At 38.7% G+C, this 22,500-nt stretch overlaps 1 protein-coding gene across 1 annotated transcript in view; it reads left to right on the plus strand.

The window, feature by feature from the left end:
- Positions 1-22,500, plus strand: part of EndoA (endophilin-A) — a 443,293-nt gene that overhangs the window by 298,574 nt on the left and 122,219 nt on the right. The gene's annotated exons all lie outside the window — the stretch shown is intronic.

Raw genomic sequence — 22,500 nt, forward strand, 5'->3', positions numbered from 1 at the left:
ACTTGAATCAATATGTTATTATTTTCATGGGGGTCAGACATTACTATGGATTACAATCAGGATTTTTATGTACTTGGGGATCAGTCATTGTGGTGGATTACAATCAGGATTTATATGTACTTTTGGATCAATTATTATTGTGGATTACAACCAGGATTCTTAGTACTTTTGGATCAGTTATTATTGTGGATTACAACCAGGATTCCTATGTACTTTTGGATCAGTTATTATTGTGGATTACAATCAGGATTCTTATGTACTTGGGGATTAGTTATTATTGTGGATTACAATCAGGATATTCTTAAGTACTTTTGGATCAGTTATTATTGTGGATTGCAACCAGGATTCCTATGTACTTTTGGATCAGTTATTATTGTGATTACAATCTGGATTCCTATGTACTTTTGGATCAGTCATTATTGTGGATTATAATCAGTATTCCTATGTACTTTTGGATCAGTCATTATTGTGGATTACAGTCAGGATTCCTATGTACTTTTGGATCAGTTATTATTGTGGATTACAACTAGGATTCCTCTGTACTTTTGGATCAGTTATTATTGTGGATTGCATTCAGGATTCCTATGTACTTTTGGATCAGTCATTATTGTGGATTACATTCAGGATTCCTATGTACTTTTGGATCAGTCATTATTGTGGATTACATTCAGGATTCCTATGTACTTTTGGATCAGTCATTATTGTGGATTACATTCAGGATTCCTATGTACTTTTGGATCAGTTAGTATCGTGGATTACAATCAGGATTCCTATGTACTTTTGGATCATTTATTATTGTGGATTGCATTCAGGATTCCTATGTACTTTTGGATCAGTCATTATTGTGGATTACATTCAGGATTCCTATGTACTTTTGGATCAGTCATTATTGTGGATTACATTCAGGATTCCTATGTACTTTTGGATCAGTCATTATTGTGGATTACATTCAGGATTCCTATGTACTTTTGGATCAGTTATTATTGTGGATTGCATTCAGGATTCCTATGTACTTTTGGATCAGTCATTATTGTGGATTACATTCAGGATTCCTATGTACTTTTGGATCAGTCATTATTGTGGATTACATTCAGGATTCCTATGTACTTTTGGATCAGTTAGTATCGTGGATTACATTCAGGATTCCTATGTACTTTTGGATCAGTTATTATTGTGGATTGCATTCAGGATTCCTATGTACTTTTGGATCAGTCATTATTGTGGATTACATTCAGGATTCCTATGTACTTTTGGATCAGTCATTATTGTGGATTACATTCAGGATTCCTATGTACTTTTGGATCAGTTATTATTGTGGATTGCATTCAGGATTCCTATGTACTTTTGGATCAGTCATTATTGTGATTACATTCAGGATTCCTATGTACTTTTGGATCAGTCATTATTGTGGATTACATTCAGGATTCCTATGTACTTTTGGATCAGTCATTATTGTGGATTACATTCAGGATTCCTATGTACTTTTGGATCAGTCATTATTGTGGATTACATTCAGGATTCCTATGTACTTTTGGATCAGTCATTATTGTGGATTACATTCAGGATTCCTATGTACTTTTGGATCAGTTAGTATCGTGGATTACAATCAGGATTCCTATGTACTTTTGGATCAGTTAGTATCGTGGATTACAATCAGGATTCCTATGTACTTTTGGATCAGTCATTATTGTGGATTACAACCAGGATTCCTATGTACTTTTGGATCAGTCATTATTGTGGATTACAACCAGGATTCCTATGTACTTTTGGATCAGTCATTATTGTGGATTACAACCAGGATTCCTATGTACTTTTGGATCAGTCATTATTGTGGATTACAACCAGGATTCCTATGTACTTTTGGATCAGTCATTATTGTGGATTACAACCAGGATTCTTATGTACTTTTGGATCAGTCATTATTGTGGATTACAACCAGGATTCTTATGTACTTTTGGATCAGTCATTATTGTGGATTACAACCAGGATTCCTATGTACTTTGGATCAGTCCATTATTGTGGATTACAACCAGGATTCCTATGTATTGTACATAGATGTGTTGCTTTTCACGTACTTCTTGCAATTCAAAATACCTTTTGGGGCCGATAGTGTGGCCTCCAAATTAAGCTTATCTGGGGATGAAAACATCAGATACGTAAATATACACGAATCACTGAAAATGCATGCGTGTATTTATGTATAATTGTGTATTTGGCCTATCTGATTATGAAATTATTAATCCCGTGTTATAATTTTTATCGATATCGTATAATTAATTTTGTTGAATACTGAACTTTTTTTTTTTTTTTTTTTTTTTTGCCATTAAGAAATCTTCGGAAGCGATTTTACCTGAGTTATCAACACCATCATCTTCTTGGGCCATGATGATCTTGCATTACGAGGTGTTGGGGGTTTTATTATTGGGGCGAAATCACGTTTGACGATTTTTGAATAGAGATTGCATTGATAAGACATGGGGAGAAAATGGCCCATATATTGTATCATCAGTAGAGAGAGAGAGAGAGAGAGAGAGAGAGAGAGAGAGAGAGAGAGAGAGAGAGAGAGAGAGAGAGAGAGAGAGAGAGAGAGATGCTTCGAATCATTCCAGCTTTTGAGATATGTATGGAAAAGATGTAGTTGATTCGTAAGGTTAAATCAATTTGATTTTTTTCCTTATTTGTAGAAAATGAAATCGTTTAATCTGCATATCAAGATCAAGCTTGGTAAAAAATATTAAAACTATCCTCTGATTTCGCTTACACGAAACCACTGTATTTACTTTCAAATAATTTTTTTTTTTTTTTAGCCTGTGTCGTTGCCTTTTCAATACAAATTCTCAGTTTTTTTTTTTTTTTTTTTTTTTTTTTTTTTGCTGTGTCTCGTTGCCTTTTCAATAAAAATTCTCAGTTTTATACCTCCTCCTCTCCATCCTCCCCCCCCCCCCTCTCCCCCAATTCAATTTATAGCTTTCGCTAGCCTTGACAGAGATCTGTTCTTGGTTCGTAAGTAGTGCGTCGTCTGGACGTGACTATTGATTACGGATCTCTCACCGACTTGAAATCCGAGCTTGGTTTCAGAAAGTTATTATTCTGAACATTTGACATTCTGATACTTTGAGTGTCAAACTATGGTTTCCACAATAATCATAAACTTAATTACCTAATAGATTTTGTTCGATTTAATATCTGAGAACAATTGAAAGCAATAAAATGTTCTTGCCAGTGTTATATATGCCGATGGTCGGACATTTAGTAGACACTGTATGACTATTTTCAAAGGTTCTTCTACCATTAGCTAGCCTTTTACTTCACCTCCATTCCCGCTTCCCATTTTCCATTTATATATTCGTCCTCTGTTACAGATTTGTATTTTAACCATCTACTCCTCATTGTTCAATTATTCATATTTATTTTTACAAGAAACTTATTTCCTTAGAGAAGGAAAATCGTAGGTGGCCGTTTTTTCTCTTAAATATTAACCTCATTGTATTTAATTCTATGCCATATTACACTATCTTAGGTAACCGCCATTTTCCACATTTTTCTGGCTTCAAAGTAAAACCACTTTTATGTGTGTAGTGTTAATAGATATCTTGTTTAAGTGCACATCACCTTGAAGTGAAAATAGTTCTTGTGCCTGGTTTCATAATGTCTTTTGACATTAAGTGTTTTTAAGGTCTGCAGTTGCATGGCATATGAGACAAAATACAATGTCGGCATGTGAAATAAATAAGTAGTCAAAGGTCCAACTCTAATTGAAAACACTGCCCTCTTCCTCAATTTTTCTCTTTTTAAGGTAAGCTGACAAAATGTCACTATGTTGGCCAGGGCACCAGCCACCCGTTGAGATACTACCGCTAGAGAGTTATGGGGTCCTTTGACTGGCCAGACAGTACTAGATTCGATTCTTCTCTCTGGTTACGGTTCATTTTCCCTTTACCTACACATACACAGAATAGTCTGGCCTATTCTTTACATATTCTCCTCTGTCCTCATACACCTGACAGCACTGAAATTATCAAACAATTCTTCTTTCTCATGAAGTTAACTACTGCACTATAATTGTACAGTGGCCACTTTCCTTTAGTAAGGGTAGAAGAGACTCTTCAGCTATGGTAAGCAGCTCTTCTAGGAGAAGAACACTCCAAAATTAAACCATTGTTCTCTAGTCTTAGGTAGTGTCATAGCCTCTGTACCATGGTCTTCCACTGTCATTGGTTAGAGTTCTCTTGCTTGAGAATACACTCGGGCACACTATTCTATCTTATTTCTCTTCCTTTTGTTTTGTTAAAAATTTTATAGTTTATATAGGAGATATTCATTTTAATATTATAACTATTCTTGAAATATTTTATTTTTCCTTGTTTCCTTTTCTCACTGGGCTATTATCCCTGTTGGAGCCCCTGGGCTTATAGCATCTTGCTTTTCCAACTAGGGTTGTAACCTAGCAAGTAATAATAATAATAATAATAATGGGGGAAACATTTGAATTAGGTTACAAACGAACAGTGGTCACTTGCCTTAGTTAGATGGGCACGGCGCATCACAAGAAACCGGCTATCCTTTGATGAATCTAGCCAATGAATCCTCTATGGATTTAGTCAGTCTATGGACTAACGAAACCTACCCGAGGCCCTTTGTGTCAATAGGCGTGGGAGAAGATGATGATGATGATGATGTTATAATGTATTCAATAGTTTAAAGCTAAGCTATCATACTCTGGTAATTGCAATGATGCACTGGCCAACATAAAGCCAGTATATGTGCAAGGTTTCCAAGCTTCAGTGGTGAGAGAAGCGAGTTCTTTTCATCGCATTGAATTGTGTTCAATGATCCTTTTTCCTAGAAGAAAGCAAGAAAATTTTCCAAAGAGCAAATGATATATGATATAAAACAAAGAAGACTCCAATTTTCAATTTTACAAGTAAAGAATAATCTTTCCTTCGAAGAAATTTGAGCTTCACCAGGACTGGTGGGTGTGTTCAACTTTGATATTTCCTCTCATTGGAAGGAGACGCGTACGCTTAAATCGGAAGCTACTAACATCCCACCACCTCCTCCTCCTCCTCCTCCTCCTCCTCCTCCTCCTCCTCCTGTGGCTTTCTTCCTGACGAGATGGAAATTCCGCTCTGACGAGTGTGGGGTGTATTAAAGAGGCTGGCGAAAGGTGCAAGGGGGAGAATGATGTGCACAGAACTGAGTGTGGGAAGATTACGGCCATGGACGATTGTCGGCGATGCTTGCCGGGCTTAGCGAGTTAGTAGGAGGATTTCATGAAATCTCAGATCATGTCCTTGCGTTCTGGAGTCTTGGAACCTCACGTTTCATTTTTGCTTCTCGTTTTATAAAATTATGCGAATAAGAACTTTAGTAATATTTCATTCGGAAGGTTTGAATTGACATCGGATTTATTACTTTTATAATGGTCTCCCATTCTTCTTGGTTCTCTTTCTGTTGTCTGCTCTTTTATTCTTAAAATGGAAAGGCGATTATCGTATCAAGTTGCATGCAATGGAAATCTTTTGGGGCCTCTCTCTCTCTCTCTCTCTCTCTCTCTCTCTCTCTCTCTCCTCTCTCTCTCTCTCTCTCTCTCTCTCTCTCTCTCTCATGTCTTTTTTTTTTGGTTTTATAAAAAAAACAAATTCTGTGGACATTTGCATTTCCATTGTATAATTTAGGTACACACACTCTCTCTCTCTCTCTCTCTCTCTCTCTCTCTCTCTCTCTCTCTCTCTCTCTCTCTCTCTCTCTCTCTCTCTCTCGTCTTGAATGATTCTTCGCTTTTCAACTCATTATATAATATCTCTCTCTCTCTCTCTCTCTCTCTCTCTCTCTCTCTCTCTCTCTCTCTCTCTCTCTCTCTCTCTCTCTCTCTCTCTCACACACACAGAGATGTTTATGGGCCTTCCGCAGATAACTTGCACAAAATTTCATTTGACTGATGTGGCAAATGCCTGGTTTTGAAATTACATCTAAAGAGAAATTTACAAATATGGTCAATCAGTAGAAGTCTAGATGCAAAACTGATTATTGATAGAAAGTTATAATACAGATGATTCTTTTACTTGGTTTCTTAAAAAGGTACACAATTTTATTATGTAATCCTTCTCCATCATCTTTAGAAGATGACTCTAGATAATATAAAAAAAAGAATAATTCACCAGATAAGAGTAATATATAATAGAAGGTGTGTATGATAGATCTTAGGGATAAGTAATATTAGACTTTCAGCCGCCTGTTATAAGTCTTATATTTTCCCCCAAATTACCACCAGCCGTCTTTATAGATATTTTTGCCTCTTGATTTACGATATAATCAGGAAAGTTTACTGATGGCCTCTTGGAAAGGGTACGTCTTCATTTTGCCATCATTGTTAAGAACTCGCTAAGAAAAAGTAACACGCAAGTGAGCAAAAAAAAAAAAGTAATTGTTACGTTTTCAGAGTTATATTACAGACAGGCGGACGTACATCTGTAAGGCCGTCTTCTTATAGCTTTTTAAACAAAGCTTAATTACTTCAAGTTCACTGTTAAAAATTTGCATTAGAAAAACGGTAAATGCCTGGCAACATTTATTCCAGGATTTTTACCGTTTTAAAAACGGATATATTGACGTAAAGGAGTGATATAATCTTGCTCATAAAGTACACAATGTGTATGCATATCTGTATGTGTTAGTGTATGTAATCCAGAAATAAAAAGGAGGGGTTTTGAGGAAACGGAAATGTGGTTGGGCTATCTGATTCAAATGCAAAAGTAGGCTAAAGATAGAGATGGTATAGTTGGTAGGTATCGAGTTCATTGAGTAATAAAGAGTGAAAAGTGTCTGGTGGAAATGTATGTGGAAGAAGCCTGTATTTTACTGAAATACGGTGTAAAACAATATTTTTACGGAGCATTTCCGATTAAAATTTCCGTTTTTTTTTTTTTTTTTTTTTAACATTGTTGCTTATTTAAGGGCTGCTTTTTTGGTCCTATACTGCAGGGGAACCCTACTCTCTACAGGACCTTCGTGTTCAGTTTATCATATACATTCTTACGTATTTAGCATGCCACAGTGCTGCATCTATTGTCCACTTCTGTGCATTGAAAGTTCTAGCGATCTTTGTGTTGGTGTCCTCTCTCATTGTGAGATAACAAATAATCACTTTTCCAATCTCTTCGTTGGTTTTTTATGACGCTAATACTCGCGTGTCGATCGATATGATTTTTATTACTGATTTTTCGCTGTCCTTCTTGACACACTTTCATCTTTAATGAATTTATATCTTTTCTCGTTTTATTTTTTGTGTGATTGAAATGGGGATTCAAGAAAATATTTGGATATAGCCTGAATGGGGCCATACTCGAAATGCTGAATTTAATTACGTTTATTTTCCAGTTATGAAAGCCTCTCTCTCTCTCTCTCTCTCTCTCTCTCTCTCTCTCTCTCTCTCGTAAAATCATCGCAACGGATTCTAATCAGTAATAAGATTAAGGGAATAAAATTGTTTTTACCCTGAATGGAGATTACAGCTAGCTTTAGAGCCTCATAGAATATAATCTTTCGTTTTTATATGGTAATTTACAGTTTGCGCTTTAATGAATTTAATGAATTTTGATATGCGTTTATGTCTGTAGTTACTATGTAAGTTTTTTTTTATAATCTTGCTCATAAATACACAATGTGTATGTATATATGTATGTGTTAGTGTATGTAATCCAGAAATAAAAAAGGAGGGGTTTTGAGGAAACGGAAATGTGGTTGCGCTATGTGATTCAAATGCAAACGTATGCTAAAGATAAAGAGATAGTATAGATCAGTGGTTCCCAACTTTTTACCTGTCATTTCCCCCTGCACCCTGTGCAACCTTCCAGATTTCCCCCTTCATGTGTATGAGGGAAAGAGTAGTTGAAACACACTGTGACGACTTACTGATTTATTTTTCCATTATACAAATATACTGATAAACAAATAGTTACAGTGTAAAATGGATAGAGAGCGGTTAGTAACAACTAACCGCATAGCCATAGAGCTATGAGGTTAGTAGCAAAATAAAAGGACTTTCGTTTATTCTTCTACTTCAAAATTGAATTAGTGAGAAGGTTGAGGCTGCTTCTTGTGCACCAGTGTATCAATATCTGGGCTAGTTTTTGCATCTGATATTTTTTTAGTTAGTAGGTAGTGTAATTATTTCCCCCCAGGGGGAAATTTCCCCCAGGTTGGGAACCACTGGTATAGATGGTAAGTATCGATTCTATTGAGTAATAGAGAATGGAAAGTGTCTAGTGGAAATGCATTTGGAAAGAGACCTGATAGTTTTGAATATATGGTCTCAAATGAAGAATCGTTTTTCGTTTTATATTTACCCAAGGAAGAGAAAATGCCAAGGAAAAGGTCGTTAGATTAACACTGTTAAAAGAAAATGGAATTTTTATCGGAAATTCTCCGTAAAAATATACTGTTCTCAGTTGCATTTCAGTAAAATACGGGCAACCGTCATTTTACCTTACTTTGTTATTATCTTTTACGTGTTGGTGACCGTAATATCACTCCTTTACGTCAATATATCCGTTTTTTTAAAACTGTAAAAATCCTGGAATAAATGTTGCCAGACATTTACTGTTTTTTTAATGCAAATTTTTAACAATGTACATGGTAGTACAGAGTTGATGGCAAAGCAATTTCATAGATGTAATTAGTAAATGAGGGTTAATGGAGTTATGTCTTTGGTTTAAGTGAATGTTAGGACAAGTTGAAATTTCAGATATACAAAAAAGAAACATTTTTTATTTTATTAGAAGGGAATAAGAAACAAATTGACGTAACGGAGTGATATTACGGTCACCACCAGGTAAAAGATAATAACAAAGTAAGGTAAAGTTACGGTCGGCCGTATTTTACTGAAATGTAACTAAGAACAGTATCCTTTTACGGAGAATTTCCGATAAAAATTCCTTTTGTTTAACAGTGTTAATCTAATGACCTTTTCCATGGAAATTAGGAAAAAATGGCTATTGGAAAAGGAAAGACTTTTCAAATGCACGTAGAATACATGAAAGGCGTGGGTAAGTCAACGTTGAAAGCGTTTGTGGATAAAAAGGAGGGTTGAGTGAGATGAGGAATGAAAAGGGGCTTAGAGTTGCAGTACAGAAGAAAAGATCATTTATAGGTACACTGAAAGAAGGGCGGGGTAGTCAAAAGGACAGTGGGAGAGAGAGAAAAAAATGATGCAGATGAAAATATACGGGAGAGTCTGAAAAAAGAAATTTAGGGGAAATTTGTTCTGCAATCTGCATAGAAGTGGAAATTAGATTTAAAAATAAATGATGCTGTCTTGAGTGAATGAGGATAACATCTGATATGCTTTTGGGAAATTTTGTCAACTTGAATGTTTTGAACTTATTGAAGATGGAAAAAGTAGAAACTTGACAAGCTTGAAATACTATATGCGCAATGAAATGAAATAGATGACCTTTGTGACGGGCCGAGAGAGGAGTTGTGAAATCAAAGGCAGATTGGAAACGACTGAGTTATATATTAAGGAACACTCTTCTTTATATACAAAACCTCAAGGCAACAGGACATAACATGTTCGAGAGACAGACAATGTTCAGAGCAAAACAGCAGGCATGAATTTTCATGTTCGTATGAGTGTGAGGGAAGAGCGAAGATACAAGCATAATATATACAAAAGGAATTATGTACAATTGTGTGACAAACGGTTGGTACATGGCTCCCCCTCTAAAAAGGACATACTGAACATGTTAAATAGGTGCCCACTCCTGAATCCGTGTGTCGATGTACTTTGGAAGTTTGGCAAGAAGTACACGCACGGACCCAATCCTTAGCATCCTTAGAAATGCCGTGCCAAATGAACTTTGCCTTCAGCAGCTGTGCAGTAGAACGGCACGAGGGATGTGAAAGGCCGTGGATGAAATCAAACACCTGTCGGCGCATGGGAGCAGGAATCCAAGGTCGCGGTCTACCAGTACTGACGTCACAGAGGAGGGTGGTGTTGGAGTCTTCGAGGGGAAAATCCTCCCAACGGAGGGACGTGCAGGATGTCCTACAAGCTTGATACTCTGGATCCTGTCGTTGGGCTTCAGCCAGGGCGTTGTAATCCAATCCCAGTTGAACGGCAGCCAACGTGTTTCTTGACAGGGCATCGGCAACGAGATTCATTTTCCCAGGGACGTATTGGAGGGTGCAATTGTATTCAGCCACGGCGGAGAGATGTCGGCGTTGACGGGGCGGACCAGGCGTCAGACTGTCGAGTGAAGGCGTGCACCAGAGGCATGTGGTCTGTACGAATGACGAAGGGCGTACCTTCTAAGAAATGGCGAAAGTGACGGACAGCCAAGTGCACCGCCAGCAATTCTCGATCGAAGGTAGAATAACCCGATTCTGCCTTGGACAGTTTTCTGCTGAAGAAAGCCAATGGGCGGGGCGAGCCTTTGACCACCTGCTCGAGTACTGCACCAATAGCGACGTCGCTGGCATCGGTGGAGAGAAGGAGAGGGGCGTGTGGGATAGGAAAAGTGAGAGCCGCAGCAGTTGATAGGGCCTTCTTTGCATTGCAGAAGGCTGCTTCTTGAAGGGGACCCCACTTCAGGTCCTTTGGCTTGCCCTTGAGGGAGGCGTAGAGGGGAGCAAGAGTGGCGGCAATGGCTGGCAGAAAACAGTGATAATAGTTGATCATGCCCAAGAATTCCTGCAGAGCTTTGACGGTCGAGGGCGTGGGGAAATTCTGAACGGCTGCTACCTTCTCAGGGAGGGGATGGACTCCTTCAGGAGTGATACGGTGCCCTAAGAACGACACTTCGTTGGCGCCAAAGGTACACTTGTCGTACCGGACCACAAGGCCGTTTTGTTGCAGGCGGTCGAGCACGATGCGCAGGTGATGGAGGTGTTCCTCTTTTGAGAAGGAGAACACAAGTATGTCGTCCACATAACATACACAGAAAGGGAGGTCCCCTAAGATGCCATCCATGAGACGTTGAAACGTTGCCCCAGCATTACGAAGGCCAAAACAGGAGTAATTGAAGGTGTATGTGCCAAACGGAGTGGTGATGGCGGTCTTGGGGATGTCTTCTGGGTTCATAGGCACCTGATAATACCCCTTCAGGAGATCGAGCGTAGAGAAAACCTTCGCTTTGTGCAGGTAGGAGGTTACATCGGCAATGTTTGGGAGGGGGTAGTGATCCGGTTCTGTTTGCATGTTCAGGCGCCTGTAATCCCCGCACGGACGGAGGGAGCCGTCTTTCTTCAGAACGATGTGTAAGGGTGACGACCATGGGCTGGAGGCCTTTTGGCAAAGGCCCATTTTCTCCATTTCGGCGAACGTCTGTTTGGCGGTTGCCAATCGTTCCGGTGCTAGACGTCTGAATTTTGCGAAGACTGGGGGTCCCGTCGTCTTGATATGGTGATAAATACCGTGCTTGGCAGGAACCGTGGGCGTTTGGCGAAGTTCTGGACGGAAAACTTCCGGGTACGACGTGAGGAGGTGGGCGTAGGCATCCGTGGGTGCGCTGATGTGGAGAGCGAGGTTAGAGGGGGCGGGTTGAAGAGGTGTCGACAAGTACGAGTCTGCGTTGACCAATCGTCGGTGGGCGACATCGACCAGAAGGTGGAAATGAGAGAGGAAATCCGCACCGAGGATTGGCATTGTGACGTCAGCAACGAGAAACTTCCAATTGAATTTACCGTTTCCGAACGATAATGTGAGGCTCTCGTAACCGTAGGTGGGTATCGCAGATCCGTTGGCAGCTACCAAGCGGACGTCGGCAGATGTAGACAGACTACGTAGTGCCTTGAAGAGTTTCCTTGGCAAAAGAGAACGACAAGCACCCGTGTCTACCAAAAATCGCACGCCGTTCCTGCATCCTGTAAAAAGAAAAGATTAGAAACATGGGAGGCCACCGCCACAAGCGATGGCCTACTTACACGTTTTTTGGCCACTGACAATCTTTGGCACATTTCTTCGCGGTTGCCCCGAATCTGAAGTGGTAGTAGCAAAACTGCGGTGGATGGGAGGTAGTAAGTGGCTGTAGAAGTCGTTCGTTGGGGCGCGAGCGATTGGTGGGTGGTGGGCGGCTTTGTCGCCGCTTCGGCACGTCACGGGGTAGGCGTGTATGTCCTATGGCATTCATGTCAGCTTCGGTTGACGTTGAATAGGCATCCTCGTCGTCAGGGGTGGAGGCGTTGATGGAGGTCTTGAAGTGGCTGTGCATAAGGGCGTCGGCTTTGGTCATCAAGTCCTTTATGGGTAAACTATCGACATCGGGTATGGCAGCGCGCACAGGTTCAGGTAAACGGCGTATCCAAAGGGCACGGAGTAGGTTCACCTCACGAGGAGAGCCGTCTGCGGCAGGTTGAAGGCGAGCGATACTGGTCATTTCCCTGAGGGCAAGCGAAGCCCTTTGGTCCCCCAACGGTTGTTGCGAGAGCTGAAAAAGCTTTGCTATACGGGCGGCTGGCGACGGCGAGTACTGCTGCAGAAGGTATGATTTGAGGTCGTCATACGCTATTGGGGTGTCTCCTTGTTCACAGAGCCAGTCGGATATTTCTGGGAAGGTGTCCTCGGGTATCGCCGCGAGAACATAATCCGCTTTGGTGGTTGAGCGAGTCACGCCCCTGATACGAAACTGGACTTCTGCGCGCTGAAACCAAGCAAACGCCTCTCCGCTGGCAAACGATGAAAGTTTGAATGGCGCGGCCGCAGCACCAACTGCCGTAGAGTCCGCCATAGTACCAACGATACATGGGCTGGGTGTTCGTGTCACTCCGGGGTCACCAATGTGACGGGCAGAGAGAGGAGTTGTGAAATCAAAGGCAGATTGGAAACGACTGAGTTATATATTAAGGAACACTCTTCTTTATATACAAAACCTCAAGGCAACAGGACATAACATGTTCGAGAGACAGACAATGTTCAGAGCAAAACAGCAGACATGAATTTTCATGTTCGTTTGAGTGTGAGGGAAGAGCGAAGATACAAGCATAATATATACAAAAGGAATTATGTACAATTGTGTGACAAACGGTTGGTACACCTTTTTCAACAATTTTGAAAGACAAAAAATTGTGAAAAACGAAAAAAAAGTGCAGCAGGCAAATGAACCAAATGAATACGAATGAAATTTAGAAATCAAGGAGACCAATCTACAAAAGTAGGATTATATGATAGTCCTGTGCAGTCTGTATATAAATGATGTTGGTTTATTTGGTACATGTGTCGTAGAGTGACGGTGAAAATATACTTAAAGATTTTGTCAACTTCATATTTGGGAAAATATGAAGCGTAATATGGCAGGATGGAGTGATAAATTATAACCCAATTGAAATTACATAAGTTTTGCTTATAGATGCGACAATGATGAGGGGGGGAGATCGGGAATAGTACGTGACGCACGTACAGTTGGACACAGAAATTCCTGACACATCATACTTTGAGGAAGTGCACCTTGTCACACACTTACTGGGTGATGAGTAACCAAAACGATAGTGTAGTGAGAGATGGCATCAGTGGTCAGCAAGGCTATATGCAGGAACTCTCCGCTCAGTAGAAGTGCAATAAGGTGCACTTCCTCAGAAGAAGGTGTGCCCGGAATTCGTGAGTCCAACTGTACATGATGGTGTCAGCTGAGCTTCTCTGAACACCAGTATAGTTGGTTAGAGATGTTTAGTCTTACTTGAGTGATGACTATTAGTTGAAGGCTTGAGATAGATAGATAGATAGATGATTAGATAGATATGGAAAATATGGGCCTGTCTGTGTTGTCTTTTGATATAATGTCTGATTTTTTTAAAGTTACCAAACAGGTAAAAAAATCACATTGTAATCACTTCATCCTAGCTGGAGTCAAGCCTGGTATCAATCGGCAATAAAGTGAAAAAAAAAAATGTGAATATCAATGAGAGAAGGAATGTCAGGCCAGTTTCCCATCGAGTTCAATAAATATTAAAAGACACCGGATCTCTTAACTAAGGGACACTGCCACCTTCCCCGGATCTTATTTCATCAGGTTGGATGGAAGAAATGGAGATTGTTAGGCTTCAAAATGAATACTTTAAAATCTCTCTCTCTCTCTCTCTCTCTCTCTCTCTCTCTCTCTCTCTATTTCATCAGGTCGGATGGAAGAAATGGAGATTGTTATGCTTCAAAATGAATACTTTAAAAACTCTCTCTCTCTCTCTCTCTCTCTCTCTCTCATCAGGTCTGATGGAAGAAATGGAGTTTGATAGGCTTCAAAATGAATACTTTAAAATCTCTCTCTCTCTCTCTCTCTCTCTCTCTCTCTCTCTCTCATTGGAAATCCCCCATCGACAGCTTTCTTCTCCGAATACATATTGGATAGAGGAGGCGGAAGAGGAAACAAGAAAGCAGCACCGTGTGTTGAATGTCCTGGATAAGGTCTGGAACGAGAACAAGAGAGGGGAGCGTGGGCAGACTTAATTCCCCATCCACATCCCCAGTTATTCTCTTCCCCCGCAGGCGCATATACACAGTGAAAGCACTCGCATATGAACGACCAAATTCGGCTGACCTCTAACCTTCAACCTTTCCAGCTGCTGAGGCATTTTGGCTTATGGCCTTTAGCGAGAGAAGAGAGGCAGGGTTTCGAACACGGTCGAGTACCTCTTTTGAACTTTTGGGGTTTCGGCCCGAACGCGTTTCAGGGGTGCCAGTCATCTCAATGCGGGTTTCTGATGTGCAATCCCACTTCTTTCGACGCCCGCTTCATCGGGAAATCTGTAATCCACATATTATTCCCCAGTACTCCTAGGTAATCGCATAAATGCTTTCTCGTAAAATCTCTCTCTCTCTCTCTCTCTCTCTCTCTCTCTCTCTCAAAGCACAAGAACGTTTTTTTACTCCTACTCTTGAATAAAGGACTACATTAGTGATAAATTATTTCAATCACTGAAAATTATATTGGACTCAAGTTGTGATCTGACTCCAATTACTAAGTAACACTTCAAGATATTTCCATAACTATTCTCCAAATGGAATTTTGTATAGTTACAATATTTGTACAATAACCCCCACCTGTATGATAAGATTTTCACATACATGGTTATATGCTGTGCAGAGATCCATTGTATTTTTTCCTTGCATTGAGATTTTTTTGACGAAATGCCTCAGAAGGTTTTCCACTTGTTTTCACAAAGTAGACGAATACACAGAATGTGGTTACCATGCCCCAGGACCAGACATATAATCAGAGTATTTTGGGATGGTAAGGTCATGTAGAAAGAATGGAGAACCATACATTGATCAAGAGATTGTACAATCCAGAAGCATCCAGAGGAAGTGGGGACGGAGATCTAGAAATAGCTGGATAGATGGCATGAAAAGGGTACTGTAATGAAAAGACTGGAAAGGAAGAACGTTGATATTCAGGAAGCTCTAGAGTGCTTGTAAGGACAGGCTGATGATGCATTGTATGTAGAGGATCCGATGGCTGCTGAAGAGATACTGATGTATGTTTGAATCAGGTAAATTTGAGAAATTTCTCTGCTCAGGTATCATCCAATATTCTGCAGTTAGTGAATGAATGGGGCAATGGCCTCTGCATTCTGATTTTTATCTGAAACTTGATTTAAAAAAAAAAAAATTACGCCATTGGTTAGGAAACTCAATTTACCAGAGAGACGTTCCTGATCCGATTTTCAAGCAAAAGAGCTTTGTACTTGGCAGTTATATAATGACACTGATGTTTCATTTAGGGAAGTTCCCTGGTCCTGTTTCATTTAAAAATCCATTTCTCGTTAGTTGATCTGTGAAGTGAATTGTGTACTTGGGAGATAATCAACTGTGTTGGATTGCAACAGGACTTAGCACTAGCAAACCTCTACCTAGAGAATTGCTGACAATTGGAAGGCAATGCTGTGAGAGAGAGAGAGAGAGAGAGAGAGAGAGAGAGAGAGAGAGTCTGAAGTCACCTACTCTAAATGGAAAATTGTGGGAGAGAGAGACAGACAGACAATAAGAAGAGGGCTAGGCAATGGCTGCTGATGACTCAGTATATAGACCTATATGCTCCCCTAAAACACCCCATCCTTAGCTCACAAGGATGGTGAGGTTGCAGCGACCAAAGAAACTAAAGGGAAAATTGTGGGAGAGAGACAGACAGACGATAACAAGTCACCTACTGTAAATGGAAAACTGTGAGAGACAGACAGACAGACAGACAGAGACAGGCAGACAGACAGACAGAGACAGGCAGACAGACAGACAAACAGACACCTACTCTAAAGGAAAAACAGTGTGTGTGTGTGTGTGTGTGTTTCGCTATATGCTCTTTTCTAGCCATTCCCCCAACGATCGGTTGTTTCAAAAAATAAAACCACACAAAGTTCACTGCCGCATTAGTGCTTCTGCAATGGCGACGAAATTCTCAACAAAAAAATTTCCTGTCGGTTTTGCTCTATTTGTAAATAATCGCAAGTTATTGTCTTAAGAAATCGATGATTATTGTCTTTTCTTATCAGTTTTGCATTATTATTATTATTATTATTATTATTATTATTATTATTATTACTTGATAAGCTACAACCCTAGTTGGAAAAGGGGGATGATATAAGCCCAGGGGCTCCAACAGGAAAAATAGCCCCTTTGAGGAAAGGGAACATGAAAAAATTAAATATTTTAAGAACAGTAACATCAAAATAAGTATCTCCTATATAAAATATAAAAACTTTAACAAAACAAGAAGAGAAATAAGATAGAATAGTATGTCCGAGTGTACCCTCAAGCAAGAGAACTGTCGAATTACCATATTCACGGAAATGCTCCTTGATTAGATGTTAGAACATTCTCTCTCTATCTCTCTCTCTCTCTCTCTCTCTCTCTCTCTCTCTCTCTGATTTCTAATTGATGAAATCATAATTTATCACTTCCTTTAGCAGGAAAAGGCTGCCTTATTCTATCGAATCAGTAATTAAGTGTTTCTGTCGTTAGTAAATGTACACAATTTTGTGATCGCTGGCAGAGAGAATGCAGTACGTTATCAAACAAAGTAAAATTAAAACGTTTAATTGCAAAGAAAAAATTTTCATATATCAATCCACACTTTGATTTAGCTTTTTCTTAAAGGTTTATCGATAGTTATGGGAAATTGTGATGGCTGTAGAAATCCCGGCACTAAGTTTTCCTATGAAAACTTAGGATCACAACTGAAAAAAAACTGGTCGACTTCGAAAGTTCAAACTTGCAGCGAATGTTTTTATGTTGTTGAACAGGGTGAAACAGGTCTCTTTTTATAGTTTATTTATGAAAGTTAGATATTTTTGTTACTGTTCTTAGAATATATTATTGTTTTTCATTACATCTATTGTAGTTTATTTATTTCGTTTTTTTTCCTTTTCTTACGGGGCTATTTTTTCGCTGGTGGGGCCCTTGGACTTATATCATGATGCTTTTCCAAGTAGGGCTATATTTTATCTAATAATAATAATAATAATAATAATAATAATAATAATGATGATGATGATGATGATGATTAATAATAATTAATAATAATTAATAATAATTAATGATAATTATTACCAGATATTTCGATGATGCCTTCAGTAAGAAAGCCTCCGGAACATCTTCAATTAATATAATTTCTCATTAACCCATCAAATAAATTTAGAAAGACTCTCTGATGGTGGTTGGATCCGTGTTTTGGGATGAATTAAGGGGAAGGAAAGGAGCTCAAAAATCCCAGAAAAGAAAAGCCTTGAAGAAAGTATATCTTAGATGACCCTTTCGTAAAGATTATCTGAAGTAAATTGGATGATGGAAGTTATAGGAAAGAAGCCAAAGAGTTTCCATCAAAGACGACCGTTGAAGAGTATCTTTTCGAGAGATGAAACAGTGAGAGAAAAAAATCGTTAGGTTTTTGGGAGATGGGAATCGGGAAGCTTAGCGCCTGACAGCTTCAGCTCATCGAGAGTACCAGCAGAAGCTGGAGTGGTAGAGCAGAGACGCCTCCAAGGCGTCTGTCTGATGGGGAAACTGTGGAGGCGGGCCGCGGGGGAAGGTCAGATTTGGGTTAACACTTGGGGAAGGCTCTAGTCTTTATCAAAGGGACCTACTCCCGTAGTGGGGTCCTGTTTAAAGCTGCCACCTCTCTCTCTCTCTCTCTCTCTCTCTCTCTCTCTCTCTCATCATCATCATCATCATTTTAAGCATTTACAAGAAAATTGTGACAGGATCGAATGCTAAGTTATTAATAAGAAATCACGGAGATGAATATGTTGATGCCTAATAAATTAATGGGCATTAATACATTTTTATCATTCTTAAACACATGGCAATTTATCTCCGACGTTTCCATTAACAATAGATCGAGATGACATTGGCGATTTCTTGTACTGAAAATGGGTACCCCTAACAAGTAAGGTTAAAGTTGGTTTCCCTGTACGATTAGGGTCTGGAATATTTATAATAAATGCATATGTCTCTATACTTTTAGGGTAACTAGGCTAAACATATGGATTTCGAAAAGAGTTCTAAATGGCATGGATCCAGGAATGCTTAATTTCCAATTGTGACGTCAGGTTCCCTGCTGCCAAGTCAACGACAGACTACCTGGCGCTAAAGGGCGCCAGATTTAGGAGAGAGAGAGAGAGAGAGAGAGAGAGAGAGAGAGAGAGAGAGAGGCGTGTTACAAGGGTTTTGGATGTCTCAAAGACCTTTTAGTCCATCCGCGGAGACTCCATTTGCTCTTGGGTAGAGCGAATTAATTTCGAAGTTTAGAGAGATTTTATGGTCTTGCCTAACTTACTCTTGAATTCTTTTACCGCTCAACTGTCCACTTCATCCGCTGGAAGTCTGTTCCATGTATTTGCTATTTTGGATATAAAGAAATTACCACATTGAGTAGTGTTGTATTTTTTTAATTACTGAGAGAGAGAGAGAGAGAGAGAGAGAGAGAGAGAGAGATTTGAATGTAAATGTGCAAATAATTTTTTTTATGTTTACTTGAACACATGCTTGCTTTTTCATTATAATATTTAGATCACAATCATCGAGAGAGAGAGAGAGAGAGAGAGAGAGAGAGAGAGAGAGAGAGCTGCCATCCAAGGGAAAAATACTTTACAATGATATATTAAACTAAATAATGCATCACGTTGCATGAACATTGACTTTCACTTCCTCTCGAACTGACACTTAATCTCTCTCTCTCTCTCTCTCTCTCTCTCTCTCTCTCTCTCTCTCTCTCTTAGATTTTTGTGATTTTTTAGGCATTAATTTGTCACCTTATAGCTAATTAAGTACTTATTCCCAAAGGCCTAATTTCTTGCTAAATAAATTATAACTGCTTAATCTCATCTTTGCTTTGTAAAACATAAAATGCGTCAAATAGACCATAAAAGTAGAATATTAGAATGCATCAAAATAGATAATAAAAGTAGAATATTAGACTTCGTCCAAATAGATCATAAAAGTAGAATATTAGAATGCGTCCAAATAGATCATAAAAGTAGAATATTAGACTTCGTCAAAATAGATCATAAAAGTAGAATATTAGACTTCGTCCAAATAGATCATAAAAGTAGAATATTAGACTTCGTCAAAATAGATCATAAAAGTAGAATATTAGAATGCGTCCAAATAGATAATAAAAGTAGAATATTAGACTTCGTCCAAATAGATCATAAAAGTAGAATATTAGACTTCGTCAAAATAGATCATAAAAGTAGAATATTAGAATGCGTCCAAATAGATAATAAAAGTAGAATATTAGACTTCGTCCAAATAGATCATAAAAGTAGAATATTAGACTTCGTCAAAATAGATCATAAAAGTAGAATATTAGAATGCGTCCAAATAGATAATAAAAGTAGAATATTAGACTTCGTCAAAATAGATCATAAAAGTAGAATATTAGACTTTGTCAAAATAGATCATAAAAGTAGAATATTAGAATGCGTCCAAATAGATAATAAAAGTAGAATATTAGACTTCGTCAAAATAGATCATAAAAGTAGAATATTAGACTTTGTCAAAATAGATCATAAAAGTAGAATATTAGAATGCGTCCAAATAGATAATAAAAGTAGAATATTAGACTTCGTCAAAATAGATCATAAAAGTAGAATATTTGAATGCGTCAAAGTAGTAAAAGTAGAAAATTAGAATGCTTCAAAATAAATCATAAAAGTAGAATATTAGAATGCGTCAAAATAGTAAAAGTAGAAAATTAGAATGCGTGAAAATATATAATAAAAGTAAATTATTCCAGTTTCTTGCCCCAATTAATAATCTTAGCCTTTAAAACTATATTCTTAGCAGTAATTCCAATTCAAACCCCCTCTGGAATATGAATGATAAATATGAGATTGGAATAATACACATTCATAGTGGGAATTCCAAGGACCTGGAATACGAAGCTCAGAGTCAAGTGGAATTGGTGTCAGAAATAGATTTCACAACTACCCGAAGAGTGGAGAGAGAGAGAGAGAGAGAGAGAGAGAGAGAGAGAGAGAGACGAAAACAGCCCCAGATATTGAATGAGACACAGCGGGTCTAGCTAGTGTTAGTAGTGGGCTTAAAGGTTGGATGCGATTTGGGGGCCCTTGCAGAAGCTCTTCCAGGGCTCCTGGCACTGTGCCAACTTTATGCTGGCATCTTTACCCCCTTCGGCAGCTCTCTCTCTCTCTCTCTCTCTCTCTCTCTCTCTCTCAATCTCTCCATTCGTCTTATAAATTGAGTTTTAACGTATAAAACATTTTCACATTCAAGTTTCAGAAACCTCATTTGCTATAATTTTGTAAAGATTTACCCCTTCGGCAGCTCTCTCTCTCTCTCTCTCTCTCTCTCTCTCTCTCTCTACCGCAGAAATGGGGAGTGTTTGGTTTTTAGGGAGGCATTCGTCTTATAAATTGAGTTTTAACGTATAAAACATTTTCACATTTAGGTTTCAGAAACCTCATTTGCTATAATTTTGAAGAGATTTGACATAAAAACTGTGAATTTTCTTCCATGTGCTCTTATGTGGGGACAGAGATCTTTCGATGCTGCATAACGACAGCGGTTTCCTATGGAAATTAGATGGGGGAACAAATCACACCGATGTAACTGGCAAGGGTTAGAGGAGACGCATTAGACTTCGCTGTCGCTGTTATATTAGATTGCCCAGTTTTTGGTACAGACGACTTCTCTTATTTCAGATCCCTATGATGGCATTCCGCCTTAAGATCCAGAATATTTTCGTTATGCAAATAGGTTCTCATAAATAGACGTCTTCTGGAATACCTAAGAGGACGAAGTCTTAAGTTATGCAGAAATCAGTAAAAATGGCAATATGCCTATGAAAAGAAAAAAAGGTATTATGTTAGTGAAAGGGTAAAGGATATATTTTGCTACTGGTAAAGAAAATAATAAAATGATAATGAGAAGTTAAAGGGTGATTTACCTCTGGAAGAGTAAGTTTTGAATTACTTTTAAAAGATAAATTCCCAGTGTAAGGTGAAGAGTAAAGTGCTTCTGCAAAGATGAATGAAATTCTCTGCTACTTTGAGGGTAAAAGGGCAGTAGGTAGTATTTGGATAAAACTGCTATGGTTATAGTTTGAAAATATTCGTGGCTTTTATTTTTTACATTACTAATTTAGCAAAGAAACGAATTAGTTCCCTTTACAGAATGTGTAGGGAGGTAGCTGAAAGATATGTCACGAAAGAGAAATTAGATGGCAAATAAGATTGCTTAAGTTGGCTACTGGCGGCCTAATGGAAACCTCCCTGCCTGGCTATCACCGGACTGGGGTTCGAGTCTCGTTCAAGGTTAATAGTTTCTTGTATGTCTGCAACCTCACCATCCTTGTGAGCTAAGGATGGGGCTGTTGGGGGAGTCTATAGATCTAACTGCTCAGTCATCAGCAGCCATTGCCTGTTCCTTCCTTGGGTGGAGAGGGGGCTTGGGCGCTGATCATATGTAATATGGTCAGTCTCTAGGGTATTGTCTTGCTAGGTCATTGTCACTGTCCCTTGCCCCTGCCATTCATGAGCGGCCTTTAAATCTTGGCATCTATCTTACCACATCCCCTTCAACGAGGTATAAGGCCGATAATCCATTATGTGTTGTGGCTGCCTGGCAAAGTTTTTCCCGATACCCGATCTGATTGTGAGTTTTGTTTTTTGTTCTTCCACTTTTGTTTTTTTTGTTTTTCCACTTCCAAAAGAGGATACGTTATTGGAGAAATATTCGAAGAATAGGGGTGAAATCCATATGGATGGTTAAAAAAAAATCAATCAGATTAGTTAATCTGGATAGAATTATTCCATCTTCAGTTTGACATCTATATATATATATCTATCTATCTATCTATCTATCTATCTATATATATATATATATATATATATTATATATATATATACACACACACACACACATATATATATATATATATATATATTCTATGTATATGTATATCTATATCTATATATATATATATATATATATTTATGTATATATCTATATAAGTACAGTAGATAAATATATATATATATATATATATATGAACT

Source organism: Palaemon carinicauda, chromosome 7, assembly GCF_036898095.1.
Source record: "Palaemon carinicauda isolate YSFRI2023 chromosome 7, ASM3689809v2, whole genome shotgun sequence".
Taxonomy (NCBI): Eukaryota; Metazoa; Arthropoda; class Malacostraca; order Decapoda; family Palaemonidae; genus Palaemon; species Palaemon carinicauda.